Genomic DNA, 27,098 nt, shown 5'->3' on the forward strand with positions numbered 1-27,098 from the left:
TTCATGCATGGATGACTATTATCTAATAATTTATCTTCTACTTATGTTGCTGTAGTTAGCAGTCATATAGGAGGATGGCAGGAGGCCGATGGTGTAAGTGCGAGCACATGTTTCTGTGTGTTGTGGACACTGTGCCCCCTCTTAAAAAACAAAAATAAATAGGTACATGATGCCTCAGTCAGAATTCATGTGTGTTAAGTAGTCAATAATTATGTATGTATTACTCTAAACAAAGGTCTGAAGAGACTGAGCCTTACCCGGGTATGGTAACCAGACTTGGAGAGGTGTGTGTTGCCTCCGGCCCCAGGGCACTTATCTCCACGCGGACACTTCAGGGAGCACCGCCACACTCCGATGGGGCGCCAGAAGAAAAAACGGCCTCGGAAAAAGGCCTGTGGAGTGGGGATGCCGCCGCTAACGAAGCCGGGTGGCTCGGGGGATAAAACCACATCCTGTCTGACTTCAGGACGCGCCGCCTTCTAATGACGCCCTTGATGTCCTTGTAGATTTGGACAGGCGTAAAGAGGCCTCTCTCGCTGTCCTCCTTCAGCCAGGGGATGTCTGCTGACGGGATGCCATGGGAGTCTTCCCACAGCCGCACCCAGCCTTCCAGCTCCACCTGCAAGACACAAGACATACAACATTTAGTTAGGGATTTTCTAAAAATTGCTTGTGCATGTTATGATTTTACACTTACAGGAGAGTCACTCTGCGGCAAAGAGGTGGCAGGCGCAGGCTGGCTGTTGGAGGTCGACGGCAGTTCCTTGGGGCGAGCATCAGAGGGTGACTGACCAGGCGCTGAGGACGGGAGGAGCATCTGCTGCTCGGGACGCTCACTAGAGGCAGCCTTGCTGGTGGAGTGAAGCGAGGACAGCATGGCCTTATGCTGCTTCTTGTGCTTTGCCTTCTTGCGAGTAGACAGAGGAGGCTGCTCGGGACGCTCTGCAGTTGCTGGCACGCTGGTGGAGGGCAGCGGCTGTTCGGGACCCCCGGCCGACACAGGCTGGCTGGTGGACATGGGCACCTCTTGGCTCTCAAAGGTGTCGAGGGCATCCACCAAGACGGAGTCGTCCAGAACGCCATCGGACCACGACGAGTGGGAGGTGTCAGCTGCTGCTGGGGAACCTTGATTTATTAAACCTTGATTTAACACACCACACTTCTAATTTACATTATTTTTATTTACATCCCCTTGCATTTGTACATGCATACCTGTACATACCATCTGTTGTCTACTTTTTTGTATATTTTCTTTAAAAAAAAATACATTTTTGTATTTTGTGTATTTCTTTTTTGTAATAAATGTTTTTCATTGTTGAATACTAATTCTAGTTTTATTATTTGTATTATCTGTGTCCTGTCACTGTTATTCTGTTTGTGCTGTAGAAGCTTCTGTCACCAAAACAAATTCCTTGTATGTGCAAAACATACCTGGCGATAAAGCTCTTTCAGGTTCTCTTCTTGAAGAGCTGGAAGTTTCGGCAGCAGGAGTGGCATCAGATGAAGGCTTCTGTGAATTACAGCTTTGTGCTCTTGAAGTTTGTCAACATAGCATGTGTAGTAACAATCACGGCTGTTTAAAAGTCACCTTAACCTACCTCTCTATCGAGAATGTACTGCCTGAAGCGCTTCAGGGATTTGGTGGTGATGTCCTCCTCATTCATCACCAGCCAATGCCGCACAGAGCAGTACGCCTCCTGAGCCATCTTTCGCTCGTAGTCGGTCCCAGATTGCGGGACAGCCTGAAGCAGCTTGTGCAGACTGTACCACTGCCACATCTCGATGAACGTGAACGACCTGAACCGCCCCTGCCCGTAAATGGCCCTGTCCACGTTCATCTCGAGGTGGCAGGAGACCTGTGGAAGCAGCTGCGCATACCTCAGGAGGTAGTCCTTTATCCACCGATCATTGATGGCTCTTTTATCAGGATGCCGGCTTTCTTTGACGTGGCGATCAAGGACACTAAAATGTGACAAAGCATAATTAATTTATGAAAAACATACTGAACATAGTTGGATTACTATTTAACGTATCCAACGTCGTTTTCTACCAGCCATTTGAAAGTTTTCCCGTTGTATTTCCTAAACGTGATTATTAGCTGACCCAAACACTGCACCTCCGTTGGAGTGGACGTGACCAGCCGGCATCTCTCTTTAGCTGAAAACAGAAATTGTTCGGCCCTTGATAACACGCAAGCACATATTCTCTAGTGCACAACAGTAGGTTATCATGACTGCGTTGGAATCATAAGGTGGAAAAAACATCCCAAGGTATTACCTTTGTTATAAGTCTTCTTTGCATCCCTCAGGTCGCCGTCGTCCGTAGTTTGGCGCGGTTTATACGCCTTGGCCTCCTTTGTTGCCTTAAGAAGGCATTGTTGCCTTTCCTTTGGCACACTTGTGTCGAGGATACACAATAAGGGGTCCATGTCTGGTCAATTGTCTAAAAATAAATAAAAAACAGTATACTCAAAGTTTTATAAAAACTCCAGAAGGGTAATGTTTGCAACATCTCACCTACCCCAGTGTCTATCTGATGCTGCAAGTCTTCCAAATTTAGTCTGATTGAGGGAACCTTACATGGTATGGTATATACATTCAGTTGGCAGTCCTTAAAAGTGTTGACCTTAACACAGCCTTAGAGATGACTACTAAATCTAATCATACTGTGATCATTTGAGTCAAAAAGATAATGGTCCTCCACACAGCCTTAGAGATGAAAACTAAATCTAATCATACTGTGATCATTTGATTAATGGTCCTCCACAATTGTATACACATCACCTGGTCACAATAACTAAGGTTATGTAAACATTCACACATATAAACCCCAAAAATTGATGACATAGCATGATGTCATCAATTTTTGGGGCTAATATGTGTGAATGTTTACATAACCTTAGTTATTGTGACCAGGTGATGTGTATACAATTGTGGAAAATGACGTTGGATACATTAAATAGTAAGTCAAAAAGATAATGGTCCTCCACACAGCCTTAGAGATGAATACTAAATCTAATCATTCTGTGATCATTTGATTAATGGTCCTCCACAATTGTATACACATAACCTGTTCACAATAACTAAGTGTATGTAAACATTCACACATATAAACCCCCCAAAATTGATGACATCATGCTTACCTTGAATGCCCAATATAGTGTAGTTCACCTTAACTTTTCACGTGATATTTTATAAGCATGAAGGATCAGCAGATCGTAAACATATTCTTAAATGTGTAATCGTTTGCAGGCGTTTATTATTGTTTACCTTGTGTGAGCTAATCGTTCATATATGGAAATTCAGTAGTAAGCAATACAATCGAAGACAGCAATCTAACATATATAATGAATAACAAAGTAATACAATCAAAGACTTCAATCTAACATAATTATAGATTGAATGAAACGGTAATGCTAGCGTTCTCACACATCACGTAATAAACAGTTAAGTATAGTCATGCGTCACGTTTGGCTTGTAGTTTGACACATAATACAATCATATTTATAATTTTTTACACAATAATATATCATTGTCACTTACCTTCAAATTCTGAAAAGGTTTATTCCGATCTCCATCACCTGTTCGCTCTGATTGAAAGTCTACGCTCGCGGCTGAACGTAGACAGTTCGGCTCTCTGATTGGCCTAGAGTCTACAGTGAACGTAGACTCTGAGCCAATAACGGTTCGCCGGCTGAACGTAGACAGATCGGCTCTCTGATTGGCCTAGAGTCTACAGTGAACGTAGACTCTGGGCCAATGAGGGGCCGTAACTGTCTACGTTCAACGTAGACATTGCACTTCGCTAGAGAGAACGTCTGCGAATTCCCCAAATGTGGGAATCTCGACTGCATAATTTATGGTAGTGGGGGACTGCGTTCGCGCTCTCCCCTGGACACACTGGTTAAAAGAGCAGATTGTTCGAGTTCCTCTTCTTCTGGTAGTTAACGACCTAGGAAGTCCAGAGAATTTACCTGCAGTGGTTGATCGAGAGATGTAAAACTCTCAACCTAGGACCAGTCTGCAAAAGTAGGGCTGTTTTTTAGTTTTTTTTTTCATCATTCTTCAAATAATCTCCATTATTCAACCAGCGCTTTGATTGGCAGCAGTGGTCCTAGAAGCAAAGTTGTTCCGAATGAGGAGTTCTATCATGTGGTATGAATACCTTGTGCATGTGTGAAAAATCACCTGACATACAGTCGCCTATGGCCGTATTCATGTTGTTGTTTTTACTGTTTACAGCGCCACCAAGTGGCCAGTCGCCACATCCCTTTTCACCTGAGCACAGGCTGAGCCCGTGCACAGGTGTACCGACTTGGGTGTAATTGTCTCATTCCGTTGGAGAGTTATGGCCATTTAAGTAAACCCCGCCTCGCCCACTCCCAAAGTTTTGGCGTCCCGTTCCGCAACGTGAATCGGAATTCCGACTTTTTTCCCCATCGCTGTCGGCAATCAGACTCCAGGGAATCTTTCTGCACCGGTTTGGGTCAGATCGGTCGAAAGACCTAGGACTAGTGTGCAAAAGTAGCTTTTTCACAAAATTCCAAATACCCGAAAATCTCGCCAGTGCAACCATCGAATCCGAGGCCTGCGTCTTGTTCGGCCCGAGCCAAGGATTCCGGTGATGTAAGACACTTGGGTCTGCGACGGACGGTTCAGGAGTTACGAGGCATTTCGTACTTCTGATCGCTGCAGTGCCACCTTGGGGCCGATTGGGCCGAGCCTTGGTGATGTTGTAGACCGGGCGGGTACTACCATCCCTCAAGAGTTTCAAGTCTCTACGACGTACGCTTTGGTCTGCCCGCTCACTTTTAGGGCAGAATGTTTGTTGGTACAAAATCCCAGGTTGCACTCCAAAGTGTCGTGTTGTGCGCTCTGCTGTGATCCATTTTCGGTGTCAACAGTCAAGCTGAGCTTGTATTGCTGTGAGCTGAGCTTGTTTGTTGGCGACCTTTAGACCCTCTCGCCACGTCCCAGGTGGGCGTGGCCTTTGACGGCTCCCCCGCCTCTGCGTCATTGTGTCATCGCTTCTCGGCCTTTTGGCTAAGATCAAGTGTCTGGTCTGAAGGTAGAGACAGCGATCGCCTCTTGGAGGTTTTCCCGGCTTGGGTCGTTCAGTGGCTTGAGCCCCAAACTTTTGAGAGGTATATTGATTCAGCTGTTTTCACTTCTGTTCAGTTTTAAGGTAAGACCTTTTTATCTATTTATTTATTTATTTATTTATTGGTATTTTAAAGTTTTAGGCTGTTGGTGCCTCCACCATGTCGGCTGCATGTGCCGGCGTGCGGAGGCACCACAGCGTACGTTTTTTATTTAAAGAAGTTGAGGGGAAGCTCCTGGGGATGTCACGTCTTGACTTCTCCAGGAAGCTGATCCAAAAAACTCTAAATTTTAAACCCGAGGATCTTAACTGTATTGTGACTCTGCCCCTGAACAAATGTTATGATGTTAGCTTTAGAGCGGTTTCCCACCTGAACGATTTCTGGCACAGATTTGAAGCAGATCCCAGTTCTCCATGTTTACTGTTGAAAAGCTCTCTGACAACACACTTAAAACTGTGATTGTCAGAATGTTTAATGAGACAGTGACTGGGGAGGACGTTTGTGTCTGGCTGGGTAGATTTTGCACAGTTCGAAGCCATTCAGTCAAGGTTTTAGATGAGGATGGCATCTGGACATGCTCCTGGCGAATTCCCATTAAACAATGGGAAGACGCTGGGGGCTACCAGGGCTTGAATCATCTGCCTTCTATGATTGTGTTGGGTGAGAACAGAGGCTACATTCATTACCAGGGAATGCCCAAATTATGTAGAAAATGTGGAAAGTTTGGGCACTTAGCTGAAGCATGCCAGGAAATTATATGTGGGAAATGCAGAGAAATTGGTCATAATTTTGAAGAGTGTACCAATGGCAGGCGGTGCAACCTCTGTGGGGAGTCCTCCCATCTCTACAGAGATTGCCCAAAAAGTTTTGCCAACAAACTCAAAGGCAACAAAATGGCCGCCCCACAAGTAGCGCAAACAAAAGAACAAAGGGAGGAGGAGGCGATCCCTGAGGTTTTGGCGGGAATTTCAAATTCCCAGCCAGCCTCAGGGATTGGCCAGGAAATAGGAAGTGGGGCGGCCATAGGGGCGGAGTCACAGATTGAAAAGGAACAGGGGGAGGAAACCACTCCCAGACAAGACAATGAAAATGAAATCGAAGAGGAAGAGGAGGAAACGGTTTCCTCCCTCAACACCGTCTCGGAGGTGAGTATGTCCTCCAGTGGGAGTGAAACTGACTTTTCACTCCCAAATTCTCAGGTGCAGAAGAGAACTGCGGGATCTCCCCTGTGTGTAGCAGTGGAGAAAAGACTGAGGGCAACGCATCGGCTAGATAGTTCCTCCCTGGAAGATCTAGACCGGATGTGGCCCTCAGAATCCCCTAATGAAGTTTCCTTTCTGCATTTTAAGCTAAGAACATCGACACCAAAAGAGCCGCAAGAGTTCAGCTCTGTGGTTCCGGAGGTGTCAAGCTCTTGCCCTCCTGAACCCAGTCCCCATGGGAGAAAGGAGAGGCATGAGAAACAAGATGTAACATAATTTTAAAGATACCTCTGTATGTCTTTTATTAGTCTTCTTTTAAAAGTTCATATTCTTTTAACTACACTGCTCATGGCCCTCACTATCTCTACAATAAATGTGAGAAGTGTGAGGAGCAATTTACGAGCACAGAGCGTTTTATCCTTTTTAAAATCCTTTAAGTCAGATGTGTGTTTATTGCAAGAATGTGCCTTGCCGTTTTTATTGAATTACAGGAAGTGGGAGGAGCTTTGGACCCCAGGACTTTCTATCTGGAGTGGGTCCAATCTTAACAAAAATGACGGTGTTGCTATTTTAATTAACAATCCAAACATCTTGGTGAAGGGCAGCATTGTGGTAAGGGATGGGTGAGCAATTTTAGCAAACTTGACTTTCTTAGATAAGAATTTTAACGTTCTTAATGTTTATGGTTTTACGGAAAAAAATGAAAGATATGAGCTTTTAGAGGACTTGCAACCCCACATGCTGGGTAGGATTCCCCTCGTGGTTGCAGGGGATTTTAACTGTGTCTTAACTCAGAGAGATAGGAAGAGGGTAGAAGATTTTAAAATTGACAAAACATCGGTTTTATTGCAGAATTTAGTCAGAGATTTTAACTTAGTCGACTGTTTTAAAACATTGCATCAAAGAGAGGAGGGCTTCACCTGGTTCAGTGGTGATGGCACCAGGGCCTCTCGGATCGACTACATTTTTACAAGGGACTGCTTGCCAACCGATGCTACATTATCCCCCCTCTTCTTTTCTGACCACATGATGCTATCCTGCACCCTTTCACTGCCCTCGGGTGTGACAGTAGGAGGAGGGCTGTGGAAGTTGAACTGCTCTCTGTTGGAGGATGGGGAGGTTGTTAGAGAATACAGAGAGCAGTTCAACCGATGGCAGACCCTCCAAGACTTATATGACTCACGGGCACAGTGGTGGGAAACGGTGAAGGAAAGGACGAGACTGTTTTTTAAGAAAATAGGAAAAGAGAAAAAGAAAAAAGAAAATAGATGCATGATGGGGTTGCAAAAACGACTGCAGAGGTATTTTAACCTTTTAAATATTGGGTTTGATTTTAGTGAAGAAATAAAAGCTGTAAAACAAGAAATGTCAATTTTAGCCCAAATTCAAAGTGAAGGTGTCATTTTAAGGAGTAGAGAACAAGAGATTGAAGAAGGTGAAAAGTGTACAAGATATTTTTTTAATAAGATTATAACGAGGGGAGGGGCTATGACAAATTTGAAATCAGATGGGAGGGTAGTAAATGAAACGGAAGATATTTTAAGAGGGGTGGAAAACTTTTACAGGGATTTATATGACCAAAAAGAAGTACACGAAGACAGCTTGATGGAAGTTTTACATTTTTTAGACAAAAAACTCCAGAGTCAATGTGCACTTTTAAGACAGGATTTTACAATTTTAGAAACACAAAAAGCTCTCAAAGGTTTTAAGTGGGGAAAGTCCCCAGGACTAGACGGACTTCCACTTGAATTTTACTTGACCTTTTGGGACGTTTTAGCACATGACTTACTAACCGTTTTTAAAGAATTTGACAACCTGAACAGACTTCCAGACAGCTTTAGAATAGGGATAGTGACACTACTACACAAGAAGGGCGACAAGACTGACTTAAAAAATTGGCGACCCATTACTCTTTTAAACGTTGATTGCAAACTTTTTAGCAAAATTGTAGCCACACGTATGTCGACAGTTTTAGCAGACGTAATCCACCCGGATCAAGCATGCGCCGTGCCCGGAAGGAAGATCACGGACAGCCTGGTACTGATTAGAGATGCCATCTGTTACGCGAGAGACAGAAACATTCAGCTAGTAGTCCTAAATTTAGACTTTGAAAAGGCATTCGACCGCATCTCGCACCAGTTCCTTTTTAAGGTACTGGAAAAAATGGGGTTTCCAGGGAGGTTTATAGCCTGGGTGGGACTGCTGTACAACAGTCTGGTCAGTAGAATTGTAGTTAATGGGCATCTTACCAAAGCTGTAAATATCCACAGCGGCGTCCGTCAGGGGTGTCCTTTATCTCCCCTCCTGTATGTGGCTTGCATTGAGCCACTGGCACAGATCTTGAGAAGGGACAAATGGATTAAAGGACTAAACATTCCATGGACTGGTGGACTGACGGCAACCTGCATTTTATATATGGATGACGTGACCCTTTTAGCTACTGACATTTTATCGGTACGAAGAGCAATGGACTTGACTGACTGGTACGGTCGGGCCTCAGGCGCTAAGCTCAACAGGAGCAAGTCTGAGGCCCTGCTCTTCGGGCCGTGGGGGAATGTTGACACAGGTGGACTAGATTTGGATTTTAAAGATAATGATTTGAAAATTTTAGGTGTAAAATTTGACAGAATGGGTGGAGGACAGGGAAACTGGACTGACATGTTAGGGAAAGTTAGACAAAGACTGGGCTTTTGGGGACTAAGACAACTGACGTTAGAAGGCAAGATTTTAATTTGTAAAGCTGTGATTTTACCACTGATTTTACTTGTCTGTTCTGTTTTTAGTCCCCCACGAAGTTTCCTAACCAACCTGGAGAGGGCAGTGTTTTATTTTCTGTGGGGGTCCAAGTGGGAGCGACTCAAAAGAGATGTCGTCAAGAAAAAAAGAGAGAACGGCGGAAAAGGGCTCCCAGACCCCCACCTGTTTTTAGGCAGCCGCTTCACCGCCCTCCACATTAAATACGCACTGACCCCATCCAGAGAGAACAAGACAGCAGCTATGACCCGATTCTGGATGGGGTCGTACCTAAGATCTTTGAAAATTTTACCAGTTGACCTAAAGTGCCCGGTGTCTTTTAATCTGTCAAAAGAGCATAGTTTTATCAAGAAATCTTTAAAGAAATACTTTTTAGAGACAAATGATGCCACTGTTTTAACTAATCACAAGTCTCTTATCTCTCTTGTGCAGGATCGAGAATCAGTGAGCCCGGTTCCAGGCCTCACACTAGGTGAGGCCAAAGATGTTTGGAGGAACGCAGCCCACCCAGCTCTCCAGAACAGGCTTAAAGACTTGTCGTGGATGGTGGCTCATGAGATCCTCCCGGTCAGGGCGGTTATGCACTCCAGAGGCATGGCCAAAAACTCCACCTGCCCACGGTCCGGATGTGGTTCCCCGGAGACCGTTCGACATCTGCTCTGGGAGTGCGGCGCTGCGCGGGACCTGTGGGCCAAGACCGGCCCCCTGTTTTTCCCGTGCCTGCCAGCGGGTGGGGCCCAGGTGGACTACAAGCTCGCCATCCTGGGGGTGGGTCAGGGCTTGAAGGAGCTGACACAACCAAAATTTTCCTCGCTCTGGCTCACCCTAAACGTGATCAAGGATGCCATCTGGGTCAACAGAAATCTGCTGGTGGGGAAACGCGTGACGGTCCCCCTCCACGCGTGCGAGCAGAAAATAAGATCAACGCTGCAGGATGGGCCGCACGTCGTTATTCGGATGGGGGGGCCGGGGTCACACGTAGAAGGTCCCGGCCGCCACCGACCCTGGCCGCCCGTAGATGCACCCTCACCACACCGGCTACGGGAACAGCGGGCCAGCGGGCCGGAGGAGAGGGGATCTCCGCTGGGCACCAGAAGCGGGGAGTCTGGGGCCTGTTCTGGAGACCTGGAGTGAATGGACAATCTTGATAGGGACTCACCCTCGATCCTTTACAAGAGATGTTTTATTTGGCATGTTTTATTGTTTTATTGTTTTTATGTTTTATTCCTATTTATTTTAATCCATTTACGTTTCCTTTAAAACAACTCAAATATTAACATACATGGACTTTTACACAACACACAATCAATAATTGATTTTTAACTATAAAGTGTGTCTTTTATTTGTTTTTGTTGTTTTAAGATGTGTAAATAAATACTTGATTTATAAAAAAATGTAAATGGAAAACATGGAATGAAAACCTGTGACAATAAAACTTTTTCGAAAGAAAAAAATCTGTTCTTATCAGACTACACTGCTCATGGCCCTCACTATCTCTACAATAAATGTGAGAAGTGTGAGGAGCAATTTATGAGCACAGAGCGTTTTATCCTTTTTAAAATCCTTTAAGTCAGATGTGTTTTTATTGCAAGAATGTGCCTTGCCGTTTTTATTGAATTACAGGAAGTGGGAGGAGCTTTGGACCCCAGGACTTTCTATCTGGAGTGGGTCCAATTTTAACAAAAATGACGGTGTTGCTATTTTAATTAACAATCCAAACATCTTGGTGAAGGGCAGCACTGTGGTAAGGGATGGGCGAGCAATTTTAGCAAACTTGACTTTCTTAGATAAGGATTTTAACGTTCTTAATGTTTATGGTTTTACGGACAGTCCGGTTCCAGGCCTCACACTAGGTGAGGCCAAAGACGTTTGGAGGAACGCAGCCCACCCAGCTCTCCAGAACAGGCTTAAGGACTTGTCGTGGATGGTGGCTCATGAGATCCTCCCGGTCAGGGCGGTTATGCACTCCAGAGGCATGGCCAAAAACTCCACCTGCCCACGGTCCGGATGTGGTTCCCCGGAGACCGTTCAACATCTGCTCTGGGAGTGCGGCGCTGCGCGGGACCTGTGGGCCAAGACCGGCCCCCTGTTTTTCCCGGGCCTGCCAGCGGGTGGGGCCCAGGTGGACTACAAGCTCGCCATCCTGGGGGTGGGTCAGGGCTTGAAGGAGTTGACACCACCAACATTTGCCTCGCTCTGGCTCACCCTAAACGTGATCAAGGATGCCATCTGGGTCACCAGAAACCTGCTGGTGGGGAAACGCGTGACGGTCCCCCTCCACGCGTGCGAGCAAAGAATAAGAACAACGCTGCAGGGTGGGCCGCACGTCGTTATTCGGATGGGGGGGCCGAGGTCAATAGGAGAGGGTCCCGGCCGCCACCGTACCTGGCCGCCCGTAGATGCACCCTCACCACTCTGGCTACGGGAACAGCGGGCCAGCGGGCCGGAGGAGAGGGGATCTCCGCTGGGCACCAGAAGCGGGGAGTCTGAGGCCTGTCCTGGAGACCTGGAGTGAATGGACAATCTTGATAGGGACTCACCCTCGATCCTGTACAAGAGATGTTTTATTTGGCATGTTTTATTGTTTTATTCCTATTTATTTTAACCCATTTACCTTTCTTTTAAAAACATGCATGGACTTTTTACACAATACACAAACATAACAAATTTTTAACAGTAAATTGTTTTCTTTTTTGTTTAATATGTGTAAATAAATGTGATTTAAAAGAAAATATTAATGGATGTAAATGGAAATAGTGGAATGGAAAACTGTGACAATAAAACTTTTCGAAAGAAAAAAAAAATCTGTTCTTATCAGAAAGTTGAATGAATGAATTATCAGTCAGTTTTTCCACTGTGAACATGGAGAAATTGGCTTTGCATGTTTCAAAACGAGACCAGAAAGTATTCAGCTGAGTAGCGGATGCAAAACTTACATCAAAACCCCGATTTTGGGGCAGAATCAACAAACAGTTTATATCCATTGCTTTAAAACCTAGAGTCTGTTGGATGTACTTCCGTGAAAAATCCAATCTAGAACAAGTCAGGAGAGTACCATCCTCTTTTGGCTTGAAATTAAAACGCACGCAGTGGAAAGTTGCGATTGTCAGGATGTTTAATGAAACTGTGAGTGGAGAAGACATTGTAGTGTGGTTGGCAAGATATTGCTCTATTCGCGGACAACCAGTCAAGGTTTTAGACGAAGACGGTATCTGGAGCTGTGCGTGGAGAGTGCCCATACAACAACGGGCAGATCCCAACAGCTACCATGGCCTGAGTCAAATACCATCATTGATTGTGTTGGGGGAGAATAGAGGCTACATTCACTACCAAGGGATGCCCAAGCTATGCCGTAAATGTGGTAAACTTGGACATCTCGCCGAGGCATGTCAGGAAATAATTTGCAGAAAGTGTAGAGAGATTGGGCACACCTTTGAAGAGTGCCACAATGGCAGAAAGTGCAACCTTTGTGGGGAGTCATCCCATCTCTACAGAGATTGCCCGAAAAGTTTTGCCAACAAACTGAAAAGCAACAAAATGGCCGCCCCACAAACAGATCAAAGGAAAGAACAAAGGAAGGAGGAGGTGATCCCTGAGGTTTTGGCGGGAATTTCAAATTCCCAGCCAGCCTCAGGGATTGGTCAGGAAAGAGAAAGTGGGGCGGCCACAGGGGCGGAGTCACAAATGGAAACGGAACAGGGGGAGGGAACCACTCCCGGGCAAGACAAAGGCAAAGAAATAGAAAACGGAGAGGACGAAACGGTTTCCTCCCTCAATACCGTCTCGGAGGTGAGTATGCCCTCCAGTGGGAGTGAAGTTGAATCTTCACTCCCAAATGCTCAAGTGCAGAAGAGAACTGCGGGATCTCCTCTGTGCATAACAGTGGAGAAAAGGCCGAGGGCCACACATCGGCTAGATAGTTCCTCCCCGGAAGATCTGGACCGCATGTGGCCCTCAGAATCCCCCAATGAAGTTTCTTTTCTGCACTTCAAGCTGAGAACATCAACACCGAAAGAGTCACAAGAGTTCAGCTCTGTGGATCCGGAGGTGTCAAACTCTTGCCCCCCTGAACCCAGTCCCCATGGGAGAAGGGAGAGGCAGGAGGCACAGGGAATTCTTTGATTTTATTTGTTTAAAACTGTAACCTTTTACAAAACGTATGTTTTAAGCTTCATGCCTTTCTATTTAATACTGCTCATGGCCCTCACAATCTCGACCATCAATGTGAGAAGTGTGAGGTCCACGTCTCGAGCACAGAGCATTTTTACCTTCCTAAAATCATGTAATTCAGATATGTTTTTATTACAAGAGTGTGCTTTGCCCTTTTAACCCAGTACAGGAAATGGGAAGAGATGTGGACCTCTGGACCCTCAATATGGAGTGGGTCAAATTTTAATCGAAACGATGGAGTCGCTATACTGATTAAAAATCCAAATATCTTGGTAAAGGGCAGCACAGTGGTGAGGGACGGACGGGCACTTTTAGCAAACATGACTTTTTTAGGAAGGGATTTTAAAGTGTGCAATGTATATGGTTTTACGGAAAAAAATGAAAGGTATGAGCTTTTAGAGGACTTGCAGCCCCACATTCTGGGGAGGGCTCCTCTGGTAGTAGCAGGGGATTTTAACTGTGTTTTAACTAGAGCAGATAGGAAAAGAACGGGGGATGATTTTAGAGTGGACAAAACATCAGTTTTACTGCAAAGCGTAGTCAGAGATTTTAAACTAGTTGACTGTTTTAAAAGTCTGCATCCAAGAGAGTAGGGCTTCACCTGGATCAGTGGTGATGGCACCAAAGCCTCTCGCATTGACTATGTTTTTACACGTGAATGCCCGCCAGCTGATGCTAGATTGACTCCCGTTTACTTTTCTGATCAGGCAATGCTATCCTGCACCCTCGCACTACCCACGGACGTGACAGTAGGCAGAGGGATGTGGAAACTAAACTGCTCCCTGTTGCAGGATGAGGAGATAGTCAAAGAATACAGGGAGCAGTTTAGCCAATGGCAGACTCTTCAAGATTTCTTTGACTCACAAGCACTGTGGTGGGAAATGGTGAAGGGTAGGACTCAGACGTTTTTTAGAAAGAAGGGCAAAGAGAAGAGAAAAAAGGAAAAGAGGTGCATCGTAGGGCTGCAAAAGAGGTTACAACGATATTTTAATCTTTTAAACAATGGTCTTGATTTTAGTAAAGAAGTAAATGAAATCAAAAGAGTAATGTCTGCTTATGAACAAGAAAAAAATAAGGAGTAATACTTAGAAGTAAAGAACAAGAGATGGAAGAAGGTGAAAAATGTACACGCTATTTTTTTAAAAAGATTATAACAAAAGGTGGGGGAATAACAAAATTAAAAACAGGTGGGGAAGAAGTGAAAGACACAGAGGGAATTTTAAAGCAAGTGGAACATTTCTTCTCAGAGTTATACAATGAAAAAATAGTGCAAGATGATGCAGTAAGAGAAATGCTAAGCCTCTTAGAAACACAAATTAATAAGGAGTGTGCCTTTTTAACACAGGATTTTACGGTTCTCGAGTTGACAGAATGTAGAAAGGGTTTTAAAAAGGGGAAGTCCCCAGGGATGGATGGGCTTCCCCTGGAATTTTATGAAACATTCTGGGACATTTTAGCACACAATCTATTGACCGTTTTTAAAGAGTTTGACAGACTGGACATATTACCCGACAGTTTTAGATCAGGGATAGTATCACTTTTACACAAGAAAGGAGACAAAGCAGACTTAAAAAATTGGAGACCAATCACCCTTTTAAATGTTGACTGTAAAATTTTTAGTAAACTTTTAGCTAGTCGTATGTCAAGAATTTTAGAGGACGTGATCCACCCAGATCAAGCGTGCGCTGTGCCAGGGAGGAAGATCACGGACAGCCTGATTTTGATAAGAGACACAATCTGTTTTGCGAGAGACAGAAACAATTGGCTTATAGTTCTAAACTTAGACTTTGAGAAAGCATTTGACCGAGTCTCGCACCAGTACCTGTTTCAGGTACTGGAAAAATTGGGGCTGCCAGGGAGGGTTCTAAAGTGGGTGGGGATGCTGTATAAAGACATAACCAGCAGAATTCTTATAAATGGGCACTTGACAAAAGCAGTAACTGTATGCAGTGGCGTCAGTCAAGGGTGTCCGTTATCTCCGCTCTTGTATGTGGTTTGCATCGAACCACTGGCACAGCTCTTGAGAAGGGACCAATGGATCAAAGGACTGAGAATTCCAGGTACAAAAGGACTGACGGACTTAAAATGTGTTTTATACATGGACGATGTGACAATTTTAACAACTGACCTTTTATCAGTACAGAGAGCACTCGACCTGACTGACCAATACGGGCGAGCCTCTGGAGCAAAACTCAACAGAAACAAGTCCGAGGCCCAGCTTTTTGGACCATGGGGTGACAGACACGACAGGACTAGACGTGAATTTTAAGGAAACTGACATTAGGATTTTAGGAGTAAAGTTTGACAAAGAGGGGGGTGGACAAGGAAATTGGACAGAAATGGTAGGGAAAGTTAGACAAAGACTGGGCTTTTGGAGATTACGGACGCTGACATTGGAAGGGAAGATTTTAATTTATAAAGCTGTGATCTTACCCTTGTTTTTATTGCTTTGCTCTGTTTTTAGGCCACCAAGGTTCTTCCTCCTGACAGTCGAGAGGGCAGTGTTTTATTTCTTCTGGGGGTCAAAATGGGAGCGCCTGAAAAGAGAAGTGGTGAAGAAAAGGAAAGAAAATGGAGGGAAAGATATTACCTTCCACAAGAATATTGTTTTATTAAAACCTTTTTAAAAAGACATGATTTAGAGAATCAAGATGTCACTGTTTGAACAAATCATAAGTCTCTCATCTCTCTTGTGCAGGATCGGGAATCGGTGTGTCCGGTTCCAGGCCTCACACTAGGTGAGGCCAAAGACGTTTGGAGGAACGCAGCCCACCCAGCTCTCCAGAACAGGCTTAAGGATTTGTCGTGGATGGGGGCCCATGAGATCCTCCCGGTCAGGGCGGTCATGCACTCCAGAGGCATGGCCAAAAACTCCATCTGCCCACGGTCCGGATGTGGTTCCCCGGAGACCGTCTACCATCTGCTCTGGGAGTGCGGTGCTGCGCGGGACCTGTGGGCCAAGACCAGCCCCCTGGTATTCCCGTGCCTGCCAGCAGGTGGGGCCCAGATGGAATACAGGCTCGCCATCCTGGGGGTGGGTCAGGGCTTAAAGGAGCTAACATCAAAGCAATTCACCTCACTCTGGCTCACCCTCAACCACATCAAGGATGCCATCTGGGCCACCAGAAACCTGCTGGTGGGGAAACGCGTTACGGTGCCCCTCCACGCGTGCGAGCAAATAGTTAGATCTACGCTGCAGGAGGCGCCGGATGTCGTCATTCGGATGGGGGGGCTGGGGTCACACCAACGAGGTCCCGGCCACCACCGACCCTGGTCGCCCGTAGATGCACCCTCACCACACCGGCTACGGGAACAGCGGGCCAGCGGGCCGGAGGAGAGGGGATCTCCGCTGGGCATCGGAAACGAGGAGTCTGGGGCCTGTTCTGGAGACCTGGAGTGAATGGACAATCTTGATAGGGACTCAACCGCGATCCTGCACAAGAGACAATGTTTTAGTTGGCATGTTTTATTGTTTTATTTGATTTATTGCTTTTGTATTTTCATTCCTTTTAACTTTCTTTTAAAAACCAACATTTTACACACATGGACTTTTATACGACACACTATCCAACACTTATTTTTAACCTTTAATTGTGTTATTTTGTTTTAAAGACATGTGGAATGTTTAAAAGATAAATATGGAAGTGTAAAGAATGAATTTGTAACAATAAACTTTTTTCGAAAGAAAATCTGTTCTTAACAGTTTAATATCTGATACGTGCCCTACCCGGGCACCATATATTAAATTGATTTTTGGAACTGGGAGATGGAACAGGGGCTTGCTCCGTCCACTCCACGCATCGACCCGGTATTGCAGTATTTCTGGGAACGGTGCACCCCCAAAAACTGTGTTCAATGAAAGAGATGTTTTAGTCTTGTGTGGCAGCAGGTGTTAATGGAAGTAACGTATATTGCTGTGTATGGGTGCTTTAAAGGTGTTGTAGGTGATCATATGCTATACAGGTAATGGTGGTGTGAGAGGGGAAAAAAAACAACAACTCTGTTCTTATCTCGTTTAACATCTGATTCGTCCACTATCCGGTGACCGCGTATGAAATTGATTTTTGGCTCATGGATCCGGAGCATGAAAACAACATCATCCACAACAACAACAGCAAAAGAGCCCGACGCTGCAGGTTTTTGATGTCTCTCTCTTATCTCTTGGAGTTTTTACGAATGAGCTGATGAGTTGAATCAGGTGTGTGTTTGATTGTTGGTGGACATTTTTACGTTGGTGAGGATTGCGGAGAGGGACACGGTGCCTCTGACGGGAGGCCTGGGAATTCATACTTACCTGGCAGGGGAGACACCATGATCAGGAAGGTGGTTCACCCAGGGCGAGGCTCGGCCATTGCACTCCGGTTGTGTTGACCCCTGCGAATTCCCCAAATGTGGGAATCTCGACTGCATAATTTATGGTAGTGGGGGACTGCGTTCGCGCTCTCCCCTGGACACACTGGTTAAAAGAGCAGATTGTTCGAGTTCCTCTTCTTCTGGTAGTTAACGACCTAGGAAGTCCAGAGAATTGAACTGCAGTGGTTGATCGAGAGATGTAAAACTCTCAACCTAGAACCAGTCTGCAAAAGTAGGGCTGTTTTTTAGTTTTTTTTTTCATCATTCTTCAAATAATCTCCATTATTCAACCAGCGCTTTGATTGGCAGCAGTGGTCCTATGAATACCTTGTGCATGTGTGAAAAATCACCTGACATACAGTCGCCTATGGCCGTATTCATGTTGTTGTTTTTACTGTTTACAGCGCCACCAAGTGGCCAGTCGCCACATCCCTTTTCACCTGAGCACAGGCTGAGCCCGTGCACAAGTGTACCGACTTGGGTGTAATTGTCTCATTCCGTTGGAGAGTTATGGCCATTTAAGTAAAGCCCGCCTCGCCCACTCCCAACGTTTTGGCGTCCCGTCGCCAACGTGAATCGAAATTCCGACTTTTTTCCCCATCGCTGTCGGCAATCATACTCCAGGGAATCTTTCTGCACCGGTTTGGGTCAGATCGGGCGAAAGACCTAGGACTAGTGTGCAAAAGTAGCTTTTTCACAAAATCCCAAATACCCGAAAATCTCGCCAGCGCAACCATCGAATCCGAGGCCTGCGTCTTGTTCGGCCCGAGCCAAGGATTCCGGTGATGTAAGACACTTGGGTCTGCGACGGACGGTTCAGGAGTTACGAGGCATTTCGTACTTCTGATCGCTGCAGCGCCACCTTGGGGCCGATTGGGCCGAGCCTTGGTGATGTTGTAGACCGGGCGGGTACTACCATCCCTCAAGAGTTTCAAGTCTCTACGACGTACGCTTTGGTCTGCCCGCTCACTTTTAGGGCAGAATGTTTGTTGGTCCAAAATCCCAGGTTGCACTCCAAAGTGTCGTGTTGTGCGCTCTGCTGTGATCCATTTTCGGTGTCAACAGTCAAGCTGAGCTTGTATTGCTGTGAGCTGAGCTTGTTTGTTGGCGACCTTTAGACCCTCTCGCCACGGCCCAGGTGGGCGTGGCCTTTGACGGCTCCCCCGCCTCTGCGTCATTGTGTCATCGCTTCTCGGCCTTTTGGCTAAGATCAAGTGGTCTGGTCAGACGTCTGAGACAGCGATCGCCTCTTGTTGGACTTGGTCTCGTGTGTTGCTTGTCACACGGGACATACACCCTTCAGGAGGTAAAGTGACAACCCAGCTAACACAGTACGTTGTGACGACGTCGTCAGTTAGTCGTCACTTGGTCAGCGTGACATTACTTTATGACAACGTTGTGAGGACGTCGTGGTAAAGTTCCATTTTTTATAATCTTGGCTAACGTTCCAGAAACGTTGTGGGCACGTTCTCAAAAGACGTCGCCAGTTTATCCCATGGAAAACGTTGTAAAGACGTGGTCAACTGGTCACCAGATAACTTAATACAATTTTTGCTGAATTAAGTACATTTCCCAAATAATATATAAATGGCGTTTCACTAGGCTAATACTTGCAACGCAATATTCTGAAAAGTTATCTGGAGACCAGTTGACCACGTCTCTACAACGTTCTCCATGGGATAAACTAGCGACGTCTTTTGAGGACGTGCCCACAACGTTTCTGGAACGTTAGCCAAGATTATAAAAAATGGAACTTTACCACGACGTCCTCACAACGTTGTCATAAAGTAACTACAATGCAACTACACTAACAGGCTTTAAAAGTTTTATTAAAATAGAAATAACAGAAAGATTTTTACAGCATTAAAAAAAAGAAATAACTGTGCTAATAGTATTAAAAGCAGGACCAATAAAGGAAGGGGGGAGGGGAAAGAATAAACTATTTTGGAGCAAAACACTGGTGTCATTAATCTTTCACCAATCTGTGTCTTTCCTGTAATGCTGACATTAACCTACCATTACCATGACTTTTAAATACTGTCAATTTAATGTGTTCTTCATAATGTAAATCAGTGTGCAGATATTTTTTTTAATGTATGACAATGCTTATATAAATCGAAATGTTGAGGTGGGCCGGTGGGTTAAAGGTATACTTCACCGCTGGAAAGATTAATGTCTTTTTAAATTGGGTTATGTAGTAGAAATGTGAAATTATTTTAGAATTTGGTGCCTTCTAGACTGAGAAAATCCAGAAAATGTATTTTTTGGCTCATGTGGATGAAAGACAACTCCCAGAATGCACTTGCTTCACTGCCCTATGAGGCCAGTCCCAAGCCACGCCTACCGGTTACAGAGGGCAGCATCAGAACTTGTTTACAGCTGTGTAAAACTTTTTTCCTTGGAATAAATATGAATTATACAAACTCAAAGCAATTGGTAATAATTATTTCATTTATAATTATCATAGGCATAAACGAACATATTCTGATAGTGAGAGTTGGTAACCACAGGTAAAACCATGCATGGCCACTCGCTCACTACCACTGTATAAAAAAATGCCTAAACAAAGGTAAAAACTAGCAACATACACCGGTATTGAGGTATATTAAAAATTCAATTACTTTTAGTAATTAAAATGTTAAAGGTTTTACTTTGGTTAGTTTGAGCTTAAACTATAAAACATTAACTTTTCTGTTATAGTGATGCTACCAGATTTGTGTTTAAATTTTATTTTGTTTCGTGAGGAGAACAGTTGCAAAGTTCAAAGTTGCAACTGTTCTCCTCACAAAACAAAATTAATTTTAAACAGTTGCAAAGCTTCAGTTTGATTGATATTACTTAAAATGCACACATATATATAAAATAGTGATAAGGTGTCAGGTAGTTGTGTGGCATTTTAATTTGCTTACCTACAGCTTCATCCTTCAAGCCAGGAAGTAAACTATGACACCAGGCACTTAAACACAGAAACAGAGGGCACAGTAATGAGCATCAATTGTTAGGTTGCGTGAATGCACTCTCTAAACAATTTCCCCATGAATGAACTATCCATGTATACACAGAGCAACAGCCTCAACATTCTTAACAAGCTATAGCCTAACTTACCTGCATCATAATCCCCTGACCCAGTTAGGGTTGTAAAGGAAATAAGACATTTAAAATGCATAGAATGCTCCTCGTCAGTCATACTAAATAACTGCCATAACGGAATTAACGTTTGTTGGTTGAAGACGGTGGTGGATATAGACTGATATAGACGAGCTCGAGTTGATTTTATTTTTTTTCATATAAAGATTGTTGTTCAGGTATTTTTAGTTTTTTAATTCAGGTCCATTAGACCACTGTCCCCGCTAAAACATACAGTGACATTTGTGGTAAGTAAAGTTACGTTAAATGTGTAGGGATACGTTAATGTAGAGCAATCCGACAGGCTGATCAGGACCCCGACGCGAACGGAGTGGTCTTGAATCCGTCTGAAGGGGATGTATTCGCTATAACAACAGCATCGCTATACATTATCACACTTATTACATGGCTACCTAACAAATAAATCAATAAATTGACACAAAATATTGATTTTAAAAAGGGGTTTATCCTCCAGAGCAAACAGAACTGTGTCCATGGCAACGCTCTGTTTTTCATGGCAACGGTGTGTTATACAGATGTCTTTTATCAAGAAATAATAGACCGCATACTACCAAGAATTCAACCATTAGAATTCAACCAGGCCATGTAATAAATTAATATATTAACCTTTCGTCCACAGCATTTTAACTCGTATAGAGGCCCATCACACTCATATTCAGCCTTGTTTATTGTTTTTCTCTTTTTCTTTTGCACGTGTCCACAGCAGCCCGATACTGTACACCCCAAAAGTTCTTTTAAGAGCTAAGACTTTTAAGAGCTTTGGTTTCGTAAGTACGTTTTGACTAACTATCAGACAAGTTTTCAGTATTTATTGGCATAATGAAGCATACATGTAACATGAAACTTTAGGACTGTTACCAGGTTTGATTAATGAAATACATTTTTTAACTACTTTTGTTTTATTAGATTTTGGATTGTCTTCCTCTGTCGCCTCAGTTTTAATTGCAAGGTAAATAATATTACTTAGTTGCTCCTAAATGTGTTGTCAGTAATATATGTTGTATATTTTATTTTTAAACTTACATTGGATATTTATATTTGGTAATTTTTTTGCGATGGGACAACTATCCATACATAGGCTATTTATGTAGATTCAGAAATTAAGAGAGCACTGCAAAACTTCCAACTTGATAAATAGATTTTTTTTTATATATTTGCAGTTTAATTTCATGTGAATTGTTCAATATATAGCAAAGTAACATTTTACCAATTAATATCTATTGCAAGTGCCTAAAAATAACAAACCATTCACATTGATGTGTTGCAGTTTTTGTCCATAAGTTCTTTCATTTTGCCTTCAACACTACAAGGTAAGACATTTACAAATTTACAGTAACATGTTCTTTCTAGTAGGATTTGGTTTTAGTGCTGAAAGACCACAAAAGGACCAAACATTACAAAAATACAATATTTAAAAATAAAATCTGATAATCAGTGATCCCTAAATATTTAAGAAAAATAAGACAATTTAACTAACTTGAAAGCTCAGATTGGGTATATAAAAAGGGTGTACAAATTAAATATAAATTAAATAAATGCTACTCTCCTAGAATGAGCTCTGAAAAGAGAGAGATGCACAGGAAATATGTGCATGCTTGGAGAACCACAAGGCAGGCATTGTCCAGATCGCCATCTCACCTGGAGACTAATCCAGCCGTTGAAGTACAATCACTTGATCTTCCAGTTGAAGAACAATCAGAAGGTGCTGACGGAGTAGTAATGTCAGTTGATATGGAGCAGAATTGTGAGGAATATTCATCTGACACTGAACACCATTTGCACTCTGAAAATGCAAGAGAACAGCCAATAGCAACAACATGGGAGGTAATTAACAGCTTGAATGAATCCTTGGCCTTTCACCTTGAAGACGACGACAGTAAGGACACGTCACTGGCAGAAGAGCTGTCCACTTGGGCTATTGAAAACCAGATAAAACACAATGCACTTGACAACCTTCTTAAATTGTTAAAAAGGCATGGACACAGTGAATTACCCTCAACTGCCCGGACCCTTTTGCACACTCCCCGGCAACTTGACACACAGCAATCATCTGGAATGGAATACGTTTACTTTCCACTAAAACAGAAATTACAAGAAACGTTAGAAAGTTACCCACTTGATGAAGTAGTTAAACTCCACTGTATTGATTTATCCCTGAACGTTGATGGATTACCACTGTACAAAAGCTCCAAAACATGTATGTGGCCAGTCCTTTGCGCAGTCATGCTAGATCCTGTTACCATTTTCCCCACGGCTCTGACATGTGGTGCAAGTCGACCAACAGATCTTGGTTTTTTGGAAGACACAGTAAGGGACCTGGGTCATCTGATGAATGACGGGATTACCTTCATGGGAAGAAAAATAAATGTCAATCTGAGGTGCTTTGTGTGTGATGCTCCAGCTCGTGCATTAGTGAAAAATATTAAACTGTATTCCGGGTACTTTGGCTGTGACCGATGTGAGCAAAAAGGTGTGTGGTTAAACAGAGTCACATACCAAGAGACTGCTGACCTCACACTCCGGACAGATGAAGCATTCAGAAACCAAACACAATTTCAGCATCACCATGGGAACACACCTGTGTCTCACCTCCCCATAGACATGGTGAGGTGCTTTCCCATTGATTACATGCACCAGGCTTGTCTCGGTGTAATGAAAAGGCTCCTGCTCATCTGGACCAGAGGAGACAGAGCTGTGAGGGTTTCGGCCAGCCAAACCAAAGAGATTAGTGCAAGACTGCTGTCTCTCCGGAACTGCATACCATCTGCATTTGTGCGAAAGCCTAGGGGTCTTGAGGAGCTGGACAGATGGAAAGCAACCGAGTTTCGTCAGTTCCTTTTATACACAGGGAAGATTGTGTTAAAGGGAATACTGCCAGATGACATGTACTTACACTTCCTTTCTTTCAGTGTGGCCATGGCAATCCTAGTATGTCCAAGTCTTGTGCAGGAACATTCCAAATATGCCAATGAACTGCTGCAATACTTTGTGGAAAAAGGTAGGACACTCTATGGACAGGAGTTCCTCGTGTACAACACCCATACCATGCTGCACATAGCAAGTGATGCAGAAAACTTTGGTTGTCTGGAAAATTGTAGTGCCTTCATGTTTGAAAACTACCTGCAGTCACTGAAGAAGATGGTGCGTTCTGGCAGACACCCACTGATTCAGGTTTCTAAGAGACTGGAAGAGATGAGCAAACAGAAAAAAACTCCAAACAATACAAATGTACAGAAAATCTCTACAAAGGCCCGAGACTGTGCATACATCCTCAGTGGGGGCCAATGCTGTGAAATTCTTCAAGTGCCAGACAAGGAAGAAAGAGTGCTTTGCCGTGTGTACAGTAAACCGTACCCTCTGTTCCACAGCCCATGCATGTCATTTTTGATTGGTGCCTACACGTACAACCAAAAAAACAACACTATCAAATGGATTCCAACATCAGAACTCACAAAACATGCGATAAAGATGAATGCAGAAGACAGGAGTGTGATTTTTCTGTCATTGCTCCACAAGTTATAATCAAAGGTAATAGGTTGTCATATGATGTGATTTGAGGCGATTGGTAAATATAATTAGCTTCTTTTCCATTTATAATGATTTTTCTTGCTTCTTGCAGAATGTATGCAATAGTTGAATTTTTGGAGGAGGGGACTTGTGATTTGGTACTACAGACCTGGCTTTTTGAAGAAGATGAGGTATTAAATCTCACTTGTATCAACAACATACATTAACAAATATCTTTACATTCACCATGAAAATCAAAATGGACAATTCTTGCTTTTATGGAACATAACAGTGCATCTTTAAAATTATTCATGCACATTTTTTGTAAAGCACTTTTAATCTTTTTTTACAAAAGTATTTGCATGCCCTCCTTGTAAGGACAACTCTTCTATTTTTTTTCCTCATGTTTCTCTTTTCAAATTTAACACATTGTTCTCCCAACGAATGTTAGTTCCATTTAGCGTGTTTTGAGTACAATTCTCAATTATTAACATTTACATCTAACTTTTTACTTGAGTTAGATTTTCAGTTACTATTGCTTTCATATTACAGTTTGCAATTATTTTCTACTTCTACAATATTTATTTCATAATTTAATTGTACTATTTTAATGCAGGTACAATACTGTTACTGGCCACCAATTAATGTGACCAAAAAAATTAAAAGGCTTGAACTACCTGATAAAAAAAATTGGACCAGGCACAGGGTCAGAGTGTTTGCAAAAACAGGTATTTCATTTTACTTTAAAGGACCATTCAAACAAAATGTTAGTGCAACTACTGTTAAGGAATGCTAAATTATACTCACTGTATTTTTACTTCAGGTGACTATGAAACTGCTAAAAAGTGGTCCAAAAGAGCAGCTGTGCAGTCTTCTGTGGAGAGCTCTGATGACGTTCCTAAGAGAAAAAAACGACAAGTGTGTCTCAGCAGCTCCGATGAAGGTATGAACCTGAGCATGTGAAAAAGTTTACCAGTAAACAATTAAAAAAAAAATGAATAAAAATGATTTTTGAATTACTTTAAAGATACTTCTTCAGTACCTCACCCCAAAAAGAAGAACCGGGTGAACTGTACAACAACTGGTAGGCCTTTCTTAGTTTTAATTTTTTTTACTTTACCACAGTGTTTGGGGGTTTTCAGAATACCCAAATTAATTTCATTAGTTGATTGATACCAATACCAGTACATTTCATTTCTTATTTACAGTGGAACCTCAGCTGCCATTTCCCCCAGCATTTAAACCGAACAAACAAAACACACTAACGCAATCAAGACCTGAAGATTGTACCATTCTTAATGCATCATTAAGACCAGCGCCTCCTAGAGACATCCAGAAGAATGGTAAATGCAAAACATAATTTGAAACTTAGTTTTTACCTTTATTTGAATGAATCAATATTGATTCTCCCAGATCACCTCCTGAGCCTACTCACTCAGAGAATCATCAGCATAGAGAGTGAGATGAAGGCGATGAGGAGCTCAACAGCAGCCCTGTATGAACTCTATGCTCGTGCCCTGGGTGATGGCACTCGTCAGCGAGTGGAGGAGATGAGCCTTGATGTGTGTGGCACTATGGAGGAACTCCTCTCTCTTGAAGAAAAAATGAAAGAGGAGACATTTCGGAATAGAGTGGTATGTGAATAGTGAACTATACGTGAAATGACAAAAAAGTGTTAGAATTAAGTTAAATAACAAAAGTTATTACCATTTTGAAAATGTATTCCATCTTGTAGACACACCATTTAAGTCTTGTTGGAGGTCCAAACCCTGGGGAAAACACCCGGCGGGTGATGCGGGCAGTGGCCTCCTACAGTGTGTGGAAGGAGTTTAGTCTGAAGGGGAAGAAAGGGAAGAGACCACTGCAGAACTTGAACATTATGAAGGTCATAAAAAGTCCAATATGTTAGTGACTCAAAAACCTGTATTACCAGTACTTTTTAAACCATTGCTGCATAATTATGGAATTTAATATTACAGAGGCAGTGATGATGTCCAATCCAAGAATCCAGCAAGCAACAGTGGAGGACATTGTGGCAGACACGCTTAAGCATGCTCCTGCAAGGTGTCAGAATGTAAGCTCCTTTGGTGCAGTTTGCTGTAAAATAGTTATTATCATTATATTCTAATTATATCATTTAAAAAAGGGAGATGACATGTTCAGTTCACTTAGTAAAAGTAGAAACAATGTGAAGTTGACCGCTTAGTCACTGGTTTGATTTACTTACACAAACAAAGAACATCTGACTGTACATGTGAGTGGAACATTTCACATTATGTCGTTTAGGTCAATTAGGCTTGGGGTATGTTTGAATTTTAACTATTCCAATTCCGCTCATTCGAATCTAATTAACGTTAGGTAAAACAAAAGTTTGGATCTCGTGCTATAAACTAACATGATTAGCGCATCTCACCTCGTCATAATTTACATACAGTTGACATCTGACAATCATAACAACAAATAAAATATTAGAATGAAAGATATGATTCATGGTTACTCACACAGCGCAGCTGAAGTTTTTTCTTATATCGTTCATTCAACAACTGCCGAACAAACGTCAGTTCTTCATTTTGGTTTAATGGCGGGTTGCGAACCAACATGCCGCCACCTACTGTGATGAAGTGTGAAGAGAACTGGTTTTCTCACGTAATCCCTATATAGGCTACTATTTTTTAATCCACTAATACTAATAAACTCACTATTGCATGTATTTGTTTCCTGCATTTGAGCCATTTAGTAAACACAATTACTGGATTTATAGTATATTTATAGTTATCTTATATGATTAATATAATGAAACCATCATATTTTAAATAAATCATATTGACCAGCTGAATCTAACATTTAATTTAATTTCAACAAAT

At 43.1% G+C, this 27,098-nt stretch overlaps 1 long non-coding RNA gene, 1 other non-coding gene and 1 pseudogene across 2 annotated transcripts; all 3 read left to right on the forward strand.

Moving 5' to 3' along the window:
• The first annotated feature begins 16,896 nt into the window (after nucleotides 1–16,896).
• Nucleotides 16,897–17,069, forward strand: LOC143741348 (U2 spliceosomal RNA; annotated as a pseudogene).
• Nucleotides 17,070–17,513: 444 nt separating this feature from the next.
• Nucleotides 17,514–17,677, forward strand: LOC143741351 (U1 spliceosomal RNA). Its single transcript, XR_013205021.1, has one exon. It is a non-coding gene; the product is annotated as a U1 spliceosomal RNA (small nuclear RNA).
• Nucleotides 17,678–25,751: 8,074 nt separating this feature from the next.
• On the forward strand, nucleotides 25,752–26,279 carry LOC143741331 (uncharacterized). Its single transcript, XR_013205009.1, has 3 exons — nucleotides 25,752–25,868; nucleotides 25,970–26,129; nucleotides 26,214–26,279. It is a non-coding gene; the product is annotated as an uncharacterized LOC143741331 (long non-coding RNA).
• The last annotated feature ends 819 nt before the right edge of the window (nucleotides 26,280–27,098 follow it).

Source organism: Siphateles boraxobius, unplaced genomic scaffold, assembly GCF_051911475.1.
Source record: "Siphateles boraxobius isolate OS27281-9 unplaced genomic scaffold, OSU_SipBor_1 189, whole genome shotgun sequence".
Taxonomy (NCBI): domain Eukaryota; kingdom Metazoa; phylum Chordata; class Actinopteri; order Cypriniformes; family Leuciscidae; genus Siphateles; species Siphateles boraxobius.